This window comes from Lepidochelys kempii, chromosome 3, assembly GCF_965140285.1.
Source record: "Lepidochelys kempii isolate rLepKem1 chromosome 3, rLepKem1.hap1, whole genome shotgun sequence".
NCBI lineage: Eukaryota > Metazoa > Chordata > Testudines > Cheloniidae > Lepidochelys > Lepidochelys kempii.
This window is the reverse complement of record NC_136382.1, coordinates 7,917,839-7,930,953: the sequence shown is the minus strand read 5'-3', so window position 1 is coordinate 7,930,953 and position 13,115 is coordinate 7,917,839.

Below are 13,115 nucleotides of genomic sequence, written 5' to 3'. Positions count from 1 at the left end.
ACGCGCTATCTCAGAGTGGAGTGGGTGTTTTTTTTTCCTTTTAAGAAAGAAACAAGACATTTAGTTGCAAACAATTAGCACTCAGTTAACTCAAAAACAGGGCATCCCAAGACTACAAAGCACCCACAGCACTTACCATGGTGTAGCATATGCAAACATTTCCTATTTATGAGGACATTTCTTCAGTTTTTACTTCTTTGCTTTAAACATAGCTACAACCCACTAACGAACATCATCAGCTCAAGATAATAAATGAGCAAGAATTGTGCTAATCAAATATATACCCCAATCCACAAAAATTCCTCTCTGGTGGTAGAAAGCTCTTCCAACAGGACATTTTTTCTGTATATTCCCATTCTCTCCCTTCCAAAAATCCTAGCCTTACTGGACAGCACACTGCAAAATCATGCTTCTTCTGGTTTGATTCATGCACGCTTTGTTGTCAGACTGATTTTCAGCTGAAGGTAAATTGCACACTAAACAAGCTGAATAAATGCTCATTCTGAGCACGTGCACACACACAAATAATACTCATGGCATCCATATAAAGCATGGATCTAAGGAATCAGGATAGGTGTGGTTAAAATATTTACAGCATTTATGAATATAGTGAAAGCAATGTGTGATGTGCAAGTTTAGTGCTAAAGAAAGGTCCCACCTTGACAGTCTGTGAATTCCTCTGTCCACAGATCAGATATGGTAGAGGCAGCGAAATTCTCTGCCAATGTAACTGAACCATAAACTAGAAGGACTCTATCAGATGGGAGTTAATTCTCCCATTACACTTTAGCATCTCTGCTAAGATTGCCAGCAAGGGTGACAATTAGTGCCAAATGTGTTTTGTTCTTTTTTATGTGTGGACTTTAATATACTAGAACCTGCACTGCGAATCACCAATTCATTTCACAGGCTAGAAAGCTGCCATGTGGTAATAACTTACTTCTAACATTTATGTAGTAGCATTAACTTATTTTACACTATTTCAAAGGCATTCAGAAGCGTCTCTGTTTTTGCTTCCTGAGTTGTTCCTGGTTATAGCTTTTCCAATGGTGAATATATGCAAGGAACTTACCCAAATCTTTATTAATTTTGCAACATTTTAAAAGAGATATAGACCAAAAAGCAATGGAGCAAGAAATGCCACACATAATAAACCACACGTCAACAGAATGGTATTTAATCACAGCGTAAGGTGACTTCAATTAATATTACATGTTAGTGTGCATTTAACAATGTTGTCTGCTTGAATACAGGTAGCACAACACTATCTGCCTGGTTGTTCTGCATGACATTTTACTTTGGCATCTGTCCATGGACGGTGGACCTCTACAGATGCTTTGTTTCTAGGCATACCAGTTCACAACAAATTGCTTAACTAACATTTTGAATCCATTAATATAATTTATTTCATTTTTAGTAGCGGTGAATTTGAACCAAACCACCAGACCCAAACACCCCCTAAAATACAGAAAAATGTGCATGCAGATTTTGCTTCAAGTCCCTATAATGGGCCAAATCTAATCCAGATCTGAACACCACCAAACTGGAAAAGTTCAGAACAGTGTTGCCAACTCTTGTGATTTTTTATCACACGTCTTGTGGTATTTGATGTTTTCTTGCAGCTCCAGCTCCTGAAGGCATGTGATTTGGGGAGATGCTCAAAGTTCTTTTTTTTTTGCTTTAAGTAAGTTTCTAGCCCTCATGGTTGTCGAGAAAAGCTTGAAAGTGTGAACTGAGTGAGACCTAAAGGCTCAAACACCAGAAGGCAAATGAAAAAAAGCCCACTTTTAAAAAATCTCATGATTTTTAAGCCAATCTCATACTGGGGGGAAGTTGACGCATGATTGTTTATCACTTGGGGTTGGCAGTACTAGAATCTGAACTCTGTGGTTTGGGCTACACTGTCACTAATTCTGGATGCTTCTATTTTTAGGGGCTCAACTTGAGACACAGATGCCTGGTTTTTCAGAAGTGTTAAGCACCTGCAGCTCTTATTGATGTCATTGGAAAGTCAAAATCATGATCCACCCAGGCACCCAAAAGTAGCTGACCCACTTTAAAAAAAATTCGACCTAATTGATTACAGCCGCCACGCCAGAGGCAGACACACATCTAAACAACACGTGCAGCCAGACAAACTGGCCGCCAAAATCAATCAGCTCCCCACATGTGTACGGGACATTTCCTGCTGAACAACCACACCGTTTTTCACTATTATCTATAGGCAATAACCTCGGCTGAACCACTCGCACATAATGTGTCAGCAAACAGAAAAAGATGGACATTCTGGGCGAAAGGTATAGATTTTAATATCCCCCTTTTATGGAAAGTATCAGTGTGTCTTCAGTGCTCATACAGAGCACTTAGGAGCTAGGTATTTCAGACCTGGAGCACCCACAGAAAAAAATTAGTGGCGGCTTAGCACCCACCATCAGCCTGCTCTCCCCCCCCAGCGCCTCCCACCCACCAGCGGCCCCACCAATCAACTCCTCCCCCTCCCTCCCAGCGCCTCCCACCCACCACTCTCAGCTGTTCCGCGGCATGCAGGAGGGGGTGGGGGAGGAGCGGGGATGGGGCACGCTTGGGGAAGGGGGCAGAACTGGGAGGGAAGAGGCAGGGTGGGGCATGGCTTTGGGGAAAGTGATGGAGTGGGGGCGGGGCCTAGGGCTGAGCACCCCTGGGGAAAGGAGGAAGCCGGTACCTGTGATAGGTCATGAGGGCCTTGAAAGTGAAGAAAAGTAGCCTATGTTGGATATGATAGAGACGTGGGAGCTGGAGGAGGGATGCTTGGAAAACCACCTCTGCAGCAGCTTTCTAAATGGATATCAATGGGGGCAAGATTTAATTTGTCAGGGCCACAGAAAAAGACATTGTAGTAATTGGGATGCAAGATGATAAGAGCCCATGTGGATGGACAGGAAAGACTGTGTGGATGGATAGGAAAAGCTGTATCTTAAGAGAGACATTCTACAGAAAGAATCTGCAAGACTTAGACAGTGAAGGAAGTGGGACCTAGAAAGAGATGACACAAAAGTTATGGGCCTGAGTCACAGGCAGGATGGTGGTGCTGTCCACAGTGATCGAAAAGAGGTGGGGGCGGGGGGAGGGGATTAAGAGCTCTCTTTTAGCCATGTTGAACTTGAGCTGATGGCTTGACATCCAGGAGGAGATGTCAGAGAGACTGGCTGAGATTTTAGTTTGCCATTAACTTCAATGGGGCCAGAATTTCACCCCTTGTGTGATCCATAGAATCTAGGATGCGTTGACACAAAACAGCTATGCCATGACAGACGTAACATCCATACTCCACGTATTAAAGATTTCCCAACTATGACTTCAATTCAGCAAGGTTCTTAAGCACATGCCTAACTTTAACCACATGAGTTCCATTGATGAAGATTAGTCAGGTGTCAATGGGACTACTTGCTTAAGTACCTTGCTGAATTAAGGCCCCTGCTAAAAGACTCAAAATAGATTGGTTTCAGAGTAGCAGCTGTGTTAGTCTGTATCCACAAAAAGAAAAGGAGTACTTGTGGCACCTTAGAGACTAACAAATTTATTTGAGCATGAGCTTTCGTGAGCTACAGCTCACTTCATCGGATGCATCTAAGGTGCCACAAGTCCTCCTTTTCTTTTTTCAAAATAGATTGTAACAACTCCTTATGGTCTTCTGGGTAACAGTGCTTCCACCAGGCGATTGCCAGAAAGCAGGATGGTTTCTCTCAATACAGTGGGGAACGGGAAGAGTTATATGTAAGAATGATCTCCTAGTACACGCCACTGGACTACCTGTATCTTAGTGAAGGATCACAGCATCTTGCTTACTTGTTTCTGTTATGCAGTGTGTGTGTGAGACACAGAAATGTTTCAGAAAGGCCTCCAGGAAAAGATGGGTATTATGTGCTGCTTTGGTGACAAGTAAGGCGTAGTCAAGTTGTCTGAGCACATGACTAGGTGCCGAGAACAACTGAGTTCCAATCCAAGGTCTACATGACTGTCTCACTGGCTCTGAGCAAATAACATAGCCCTTCTTCCCATAACACTTAATGTTCATGGGCAGCCATGCTCTAAGACACCAATGTGGACATCTCAGAATTCACGAGTAGCCTATAATAACAAATTGCCGTGTCGTTTAATGCTCCCCTACAATAAACAAAGCATTGTGCAGTGGAGGAGCTGGGATTTTGGTAAAGAAGCATATGCCAGTTAAAAACTTCCCAGGGATTATTATAAAAAGAAAGTAATTAAACTATTTTTAATTAAGAAAAATCCCTTAAATCTGTTCTTTAAACTCCTTTTTTATGTTTTTTTAAATTTGTTTTTTAGTTAAAATGGTTAGTGAAATGGTTGTTTCAGCGGGACTTCTACAGTCATAGTGTCAAATCTGGCGGCTTGATTCTAATACAATTTTAATGTAATTCTGATGCATCTCCCATCTGGAAGGATATCAGACACTGGGCCAGATGTGTGGAGGTGTATCAAAAGATTATCCTCGAAGTCCAGCATCATGAACTGAACGGTGCTGTTCAAAAACCTTTCTGCGACTCCATTATCTCCAGGGTCATAGACCCATCCGATGAAGTGAGCTGTAGCTCACGAAAGCTTATGCTCAAATAAATTGGTTAGTCTCTAAGGTGCCACAAGTCCTCCTTTTCTTTTTGCGAGACCCACAATAGGTCACAGAAATTGCCTTTGAGCCAGTATACCTGTAGTAACAGTGCATATTATGTTATAGGTGGTAACTAAAGACACTAATTTACACATATACTACTGCAGGCAATAATTACATTTTTAGTTACAAATCCAAAAGAAGATTACAATAGAACGTATCTACAGCTATGTTTCTAAGTTACAGAACTCTGCTGTTCGCAATTTTGTTTTCTTCAAAACAACCCCATGTCATTATCCTACAATATGGACAAAAAGCCTTCAAAATTTAATTCAAAGGGCAGGCAGTAACTGCACAGTGTGGTATGTGTTCTACAGGATGAACTACATGTTGTCTCAGTTTTCTACAAGTACTTTTCTTTTAGTGAAAATCTTGAACAATGTGTAGTAGCTCTTTCATACTAAGGTTTTTACAATATATATGAAAGGAGTAGATGTACCATAACATCCTGCAAATAATAAACAGATTGTTTTAAAAGAAAGTACAAATATTTCCTTTCCCCCCCCAAAAATTAAAGCAAGGCAGATTTGATTGTGTTTTAAACATATAGTGCAACAAATCCTTGGCCACCTAAGAACTTCATCATTGTTAGAACTCAGAACTACCTGCTGCAAAAGCACACAGTCCTAACACCCCTATCATAATTGTCTCTGTTGTATCTTTTACTCTTTACACAACCAACATAACAGGAAGCACCTGGTTACAGTGATGTCCACATTACTGTGATTACCACCTATAACATTCAAGGGCTAGTGACATAGGTACACAGCTGCTTGGGCAGTGTTCTGGTGGATTCTGAAACAGAGAAGACATTCAGTCACGGCCATCAGAGGGATCACAAACTATTTAAAGGACTACTACTCAATTCCTATACATTACAGTCTCAGTTACCTTGTGCTTTCTCCACTGTCTGTTTGTTGTATCCACCTGTTGTCCCTCAGCTTCTACATAGATTTTAAGTGTTTTGGGACAGGAACTGTCTTTTTGTTTTGTGTGCCTACAGCATCTAGACCAGTGGGACTGGGCTCTCTAGGTGCTACCACAATGCAAATTAATAATAGACACAATAATAATAATGCAAAGTGACTGTTAGCAATATAGGGCCTCTGACACCCCACTGAGCGGTAGTTCTGATTCCACTGGGTAATGGACAGAGCACGAGCCTGTGCATTACAACAGATCTATATTTTCAGAGTTTTAAATTGAATTAAATCTGGTTTGCAACCCCAGCAGGTTAATTAAATCTGCTGCACCCCCCTGGACATTCCTCCATGTCCCCCTAGCGGGGCACGCCCCACAGTTTGGGGACCATTGCCCGATAGGGAATCAGTTCCCAGGGCTATTTTGTGCCTACAGTGACGGTGTGTTTTTGTGATGTGAACACCTGGCAGGCTGTGCTGCCAACTCTTGCCAACTGATTCCAAGGCTCATGATATTAGGTGTTTTTCTTAAGGTCCCACCTCCTGGATTCATGAGAATATGTGAGAATCTCAGCTTTCTTTTGAAAACACTTGCTAATCCTCATGGTTGGTGCAAAAAGTTTGAAAATGTGACCTGAAGGTCCAAAATTCTGAACTCAAAGAAAAAGAACCCTAAATATATTATTAATTATTATTATTATTTGAAATCATGCTTTTTAAGACAATCTCATAATTTTTGGGTGACCGATTTGTGATTTTTGAACACTTGAGGTTGGCGATTCTGCGATTGTAACAACTTTTAGCTATTACTGTCCCTGGACTGAAATTGGACTCAAAACTTAGAGGCAAAAGGCTCAGATGCAAACCTCTATTCCAACCACTAAACACTTCTTGCACAGTTGAGATGTAATGAAAATATCACTATGGGCAGAGGTTTGCTTAGAGAGCAACATTGCCCTAAATCTACCGGAGAAAGCTAAGCTGCTTCCTTTGGGAGGTTTCATTGTCTTCTTTTAGTGGCTTCTGTGGTTTATTAATCATGATTATTATTACATAGAATCATAGAAGGTTAGGGTTGGAAGGGACCTCAGGAGGTCATCTAGTCCAACCCCCTGCTTGAAGCAGGACCACTCCCCAATTTTTGCCCCAGATCCCTAAATGGCCCCCTCAAGGATTGAACTCACAACCCTGGGTTTAGCAGGCCAATGCTCAAACCACTGAGCGATTCCCCCCCCCCCCCCCCATTTCATGGTTTAATTTTTTTTCTTTCCATTTTGGAGATTTGCCATTGTGCCTAGTGTGTAGTGTTGTATCATACTTGTTTGTGTGACTTCCTAACAATGAACAGACTCCAAACTGTGCAACTGTGTCTCAAAAGCTCTATACTGCTAATGCTTAAAGAGGCTTCTCCTTTAGTTTGGTATGGGCCTATTCTTCTCGATTAAGAGGGTCTGAGTTCTAGCCCCAATGTCATCATAAGGCTCCGAGAAGCTACTGTGCGAAGTAGAAACTCCCTGAAAAAGCACAAGAGCAAATCTGCACAGACACACCCCTAGAACTCCAAGCAGAGGTATTCTATCTGCTACCCAAGATCCATAAACCTGGAAATCCTGGACGCCCCATCATCTCAGGCATTGGCACCCTGACAGCAGGATTGTCTGGCTATGTAGACTCCCTCCTCAGGCCCTATGCTACCAGCACTCCCAGCTACCTTTGAGACACCACTGACTTCCTGAGGAAACTACAATCCATCGGTGATCTTCCTGAAAACACGATCCTAGCCACTATGGATGTAGAAGCCCTCTACACCAACATTCCACACAAAGATGGACTACAAGCCGTCAGGAACAGTATCCCCGATAATGTCACGGCAAACCTGGTGGCTGAACTTTGTGACTTTGTCCTTACCCATAACTATTTCACATTTGGGGACAATGTATACCTTCAAATCAGTGGCACTGCTATGGGTAGCCGCATGGCCCCACAGTATGCCAACATTTTTATGGCTGACTTAGAACAACGCTTCCTCAGCTCTCGTCCCCTAATGCCCCTACTCTACTTGCGCTACATTGATGACATCTTCATCATCTGAACCCATGGAAAAGAAGCCCTTGAGGAATTCCACCATGATTTCAACAATTTCCATCCCACCATCAACCTCAGCCTGGACCAGTCCACACAAGAGATCCACTTCCTGGACACTACAGCGCTAATAAGCATGGTCACATAAACACCACCCTATACTGGAAACCTACTGACCGCTATATTTACCTACATGTCTCCAGCTTTCATCCAGACCACACCACACGATCCATCGTCTACAGCCAAGCTCTACGATACAGCTGAATTTGCTCCAACCCCTCAGACAGAGACAAACACCTAAAAGATCTCTATCAAGCGTTCTTACAACTACAATACCCACCTGCTGAAGTGAAGAAACAGTTTGACAGAGTCAGAAGAGTACCCAGAAGTTACCTACTACAGGACAGGCCCAACAAAGAAAATAACAGAACGCCACTAGCCATCACCTTCAGCCCCCAACTAAAACCTCTCCAATGCATCATCAAGGATCTACAACCTATCCTGAAGGAGGACCCATCACTCTCACAGATCTTGGGAGACAGGCCAGTCCTTGCTTACAGACAGCCCCTCAACCTGAAGCAAATACTCACCAGCAACCACACACCACACAACAGAACCACCAACCCAGAAACCTATCCTTGCAACAAAGCCCATTGCCAACTGTGTCCACATATCTATTCAGGGGACACCATCATAGGGCCTAATCACATCAGCCACACTATCAGAGGCTCGTTCACCTGCACATCTACCAATGTGATATGTGCCAGCAATGCCCCTCTGCCATGTACATTGGCCAAAGCGGACAGTCTCTACGCAAAAGAATAAATGGACACAAATCAGAAATCAAGAATTATAACATTCAAAAACCAGTCAGAGAACACTTCACTCTTTCTGGTCACTCGATTACAGACCTAAAAGTGGCAATATTACAACAAAAAAACTTAAAAAACAGACTCCAGCGAGAAACTGCTGAATTGGAATTAATTTGCAAACTGGACACCATTAAATTAAGCTTGAATAAAGACTGGGAGTGGATGTGTCATTACACAAAGTAAAACTATTTCCCCATGTTTATTTCCCCCCCATAGTGTTCCTCACATGTTCTTGTCAACAGCTGGAAATGGCCCACCTTGATTATCACTACAAAAGGTTTTTTCTCTCTCCTGCTGGTAATAGCTCACCTTACATGATCACTCTTGTTACAGTGTGTATGGTAACACCCATTGTTTCATGTTCTCTGTGTATATAAAATCCCCACTGTATTTTCCACTGCATGCAGCCAATGAAATGAGCTATACCTCATGAAAGCTTATGCTCAAATAAATTTGTTAGTCTCCAAGATGCCAAAAGTCCTCCTGTTCTTTTTGCAGATACAGACTAACACGGCTGTTACTCTGAAACATCTCTAACTACAGTGATCCTATGATTGCCCTTAGCTTTAAACTCACTACTGAGAATCTGTCCCTTGGTTTATATATTCACAGGCTGTATGCAGTCATTAATTTGCAACAAGTACTAACAGCTACTGGTCTGTAGGGTTCCTCTCAACTGCAACTTCCACTATAACAACAGGAGCCGTATGAACCAATCCGAACATCTTAGCTTTTCACTCCCTGGCTGGGGCTGCCAAATATGCCTGAGCCAGAGAAATCTAGTCTCAACAGGCTGGATATACAAACGTGAGAGGGGGAGGGGATCTGGGTTGTTTGGCTTGGCTCCCAACAGCACACTCACATGGAAGCAGAGATCTTTCTTGCCTTAAAGGGACAGTACCCTAAAACCCATTAGGGAAGCTTCAATGGAAGCGGATATGTACACATAACTGACTTCAGGATGATGTAAGTGACTGAGCCATATTTGGGTTAAAGAATTCACATTTTTAATCAGTAATCACCCCTTCCCCCCACCACCTTCCAGCTTTGCTTTTAACAGCAAAAGTTGGCCTAGATTCAGAATCTTGAACCTGGTTGTTATATTCTGCAAATAACAGCACCATAAAGTCAATATTGTCTTTATTCCAAGGATTTATTGCCATGAGATGTTGTGAAGGCCAAAAGAAGAATGGGGTAGAAAAAGAATGAGATAAGTTCATGGAGGATAGGCCAATCAATGGCTATTAGCCAGGATGGGCAGGGACACACCCCCATGCTCAGGGTGCCTCTGACTGCCAGAAGTCAGGAGTGGAAGACAGGTGATGATCACGCCTAATTGCCCTGTACTGTACACTCCCTCTGGAGCTCTGGTACTGGCCCCTGTCCAAAACAGGATACTGGGCAAGATGTTTTCACCCAGGATGGCAGAGCTTGTGGCAGCTTCTACTCCACTATTATTGCTATTATTTGTATTACAGTAGCACCTAATGACCCCAGGGACTCGCTGCGCTAGGTGCTGTACAGACACAGAGTAGTAGGACCTTACAATCTAAGTAAACAAGATAGACCACGAGGCATGGAAAGAGGAAATGTCTTTTGCATATGCCTTTGATATTTGCAACCCAATTTATACTGTGTCAAATCAGGAAAGGAAAGGGAGTGAAATTAAAAAAAGGTTAAAAAACAACAGCAAAAACGGAGCAGGTAGCATTAACAGTGTAATGTAAGTATAGTCTCGTGTGATCATTGAATCATAGACGATCAGGATTGGAAGGGACCTCAGGAGGTCATCTAGTCCAACCCCCTGCTCAAAGCAGGACCAATCCCCAACTAAATCATCCCAGCCAGGCTTTGTCAAGCCTGACCTTAAAAACCTCTAATAAGGAAGGAGATTCCACCACCTCCCTAGGTAACGCATTCCAGGGCTTCACCACCCTCCTAGTGAAATAGTGTTTCCTAATATCCAACCTAGACCTCCCCCACTGCAACTTGAGAACATTAATCCTTGTTCTGTCATCAGCTACCACTGAGAACAGCTGAGCTGCATCCTCTTTGGAAACCCCCTTCAGGTAGTTGAAGGCTGCTATCAAATCCTTCCTCACTCTTCTCTTCTGCAGACTAACAAGCCCAGTTCCCTCAGCCTCTCCTCATAAGTCATGTGCCCCAGCCCCCTAATAATTTTTGTTGCGCTCTGCTGGACTCTCTCCAATTTGTCCACATCCCTTCTGTAGTGGGGGGCCCAAAACTGGACACAGTACTCCAGATGAGGCCTCACCAATGTCGAATAGAGGGGAACGATCACGTCCCTCGATCTGCTTGCTATGCCCCTACTTATACATCCCAAAATGCCATTGGCCTTCTTGGCAACAAGGGCACACTGCTGACTCATATCCAGCCTCTCATCCACTGTAATCCCCAGGTCCTTTTCCGCAGAACTGCTGCTTAGCCAGTCCGTCCCCAGCCTGTAGCGGTGCATGGGATTCTTCCGTCCTAAGTGCAGGACTCTGCACTTGTCCTTGTCCAACCTCATCAGATTTCTTTTGGCCCAATCCTCCAATCTGTCTAGGTCACTCTGGCCCTAGACAAATCTATGGTACATCCATACTACATCCCGCTAACACATCATTCTGTTTCCCACAGTATGAAATCTTTACTTCCCCTAGCAGAGATAAAAGAACCCAGCAATAACCATGCCAGTTTGTTTAATATTGTGAGTTTGCAGCATCCAAAAGTGTTTTAAAGGCACATAGGAAAGACAGGTCCTTGTGTTAAAGAACTTACAACCTAATGTCCTGATTCTGCAAAGGAATCTGCCTGCACAGTGCCTAAAACCCACAAAGGATATAGTTCCCTTCGCAGGATTAAACTGTCAGGGCCCAGTCTTGCAACTAATTGAGCACCCCCCACTCCCGTTTACACTTATAGAAAGAACAGAAAAAAGGGCGGGGAGGGAAGCACCACAAGACTGTCTTTGCACCTGTTTGTAATGTTTATCATCATGGCCCATTTGCCTCTATTTTGGTTGCTGTTGTTTAATCCTTGTTGGTTTCACTCCCTGCACTCCCATTCCATTCCTGCTTTGACACAGTATACGCTGATTGGCAAATATCAAAGGGATATGTCCAATGTTCGAAGTATCCAAATTAAAATGTTTCCCCTACCAGGTCTATGACACAAAGTTGAACAGTTCTGAGTCCATCCAGCAGAGCTCAGCAGCACAACAAAGGAAGGAATTCCTGCGCCTGCATGTTTGCCTCACTTACAGCACAGTGACAAGCATTCTGAAGGTGGTCATGGGATCAGGCAAACCCCATCTTTTCCTTAGTTCCCATGGAACGTGTTAAACGTACAAGAAGCCCTCCCTCAACCCCGGCACAGTTTGTATGAGCTGCAGACGGAGCCCAGTTCTGAGGCACCTCAGGGACAAAGTGCCTTTCTCAGCTGGACACCTGGGTTCTCTTCCCTGTTTTGCCACAGAATGCCTGTGGGACCGTGGGCAAGGCACTTAGTCTCTTCATGGCTCAGTTCCCCATCTGTAAAATGGGGTGCCCAGCTACTCTGGTAATGAAGGTTATATAAACACATAGATCATACATAAGGGGGAGGGGGACAGGCAAATTAAAGTTGCACAGGCAATCTTAATTCTGGCATTTCCTAACTTTAGAGTACTTGACTTTGCAACCTTAATGTTCTTTTAACATTTTTGTGCGTAATTTCCTAGGTTAAAAAAGCAACCTGAATAAACAGAAACTCCACTATGTGGCATCATCTCCACACCTATGGCTAAGCAGCAGGTTTGGAGCTGTTAGCTCCACTGCCTAGACTTTGGGCACTTAAGCTAACAAAGTAACTGATCACAATAGTAGGTTGTCATCCTCTAGGTGGACCAACACTGGAGGGGGGTGGGGTGAGATGCACACGGGGTTTCACAGATATTTGCTGACAGCAGAGGAATGTTGACACTCAGGAATCTGGGATTCCATTCCAGGCTCTGGAGGGGAGAATGTTTCCCCCAAGCTTGACCCTCTGCCTCTGCCCCAATCCTGTCTCTTCCCTACCCTTGGCTTGTCATCCCGTCCCATTCTCCTTCTCTCCCCATTCCCAGTCTCCACTTCTTAGGCTTCTCATCCCAGGCCCAATCTCTTTGCCCAGCCAGTCCCAGTCTCCCCCTCACAGGGTTCCCCAGGGCTCCCCATCTGAGTTGTAGTCTGCCTCCCTACCCCAGACTCATTGCCCAACAACCAGACCTAGTTCCCCTCTTCCAACTCCAAAACAATTCTTCCCCCCGCCTCCCACAATTAACTGAATTGTCCTATGAATTGCACATAAGAAAGGCTACACTGCTGGCTGAAAAGAAATGCATACAGCATGTGTTCCTTGCCGCTTAAAAACAGACCCCATGATTTAGGCCAGAGTGTCTGTTTGCTTTTCCCACATACAGCAAGATATCTTCCTTGCTCTTCTGTGGGAGTGATGCAGGGCTGGCAGTGCAAGATGGACTAACTAACCTAGCAGAGCTTCTCTTTCACTAACTCCCACCGATAGATCAACCTGTGTGAAACCCCCTTCCAG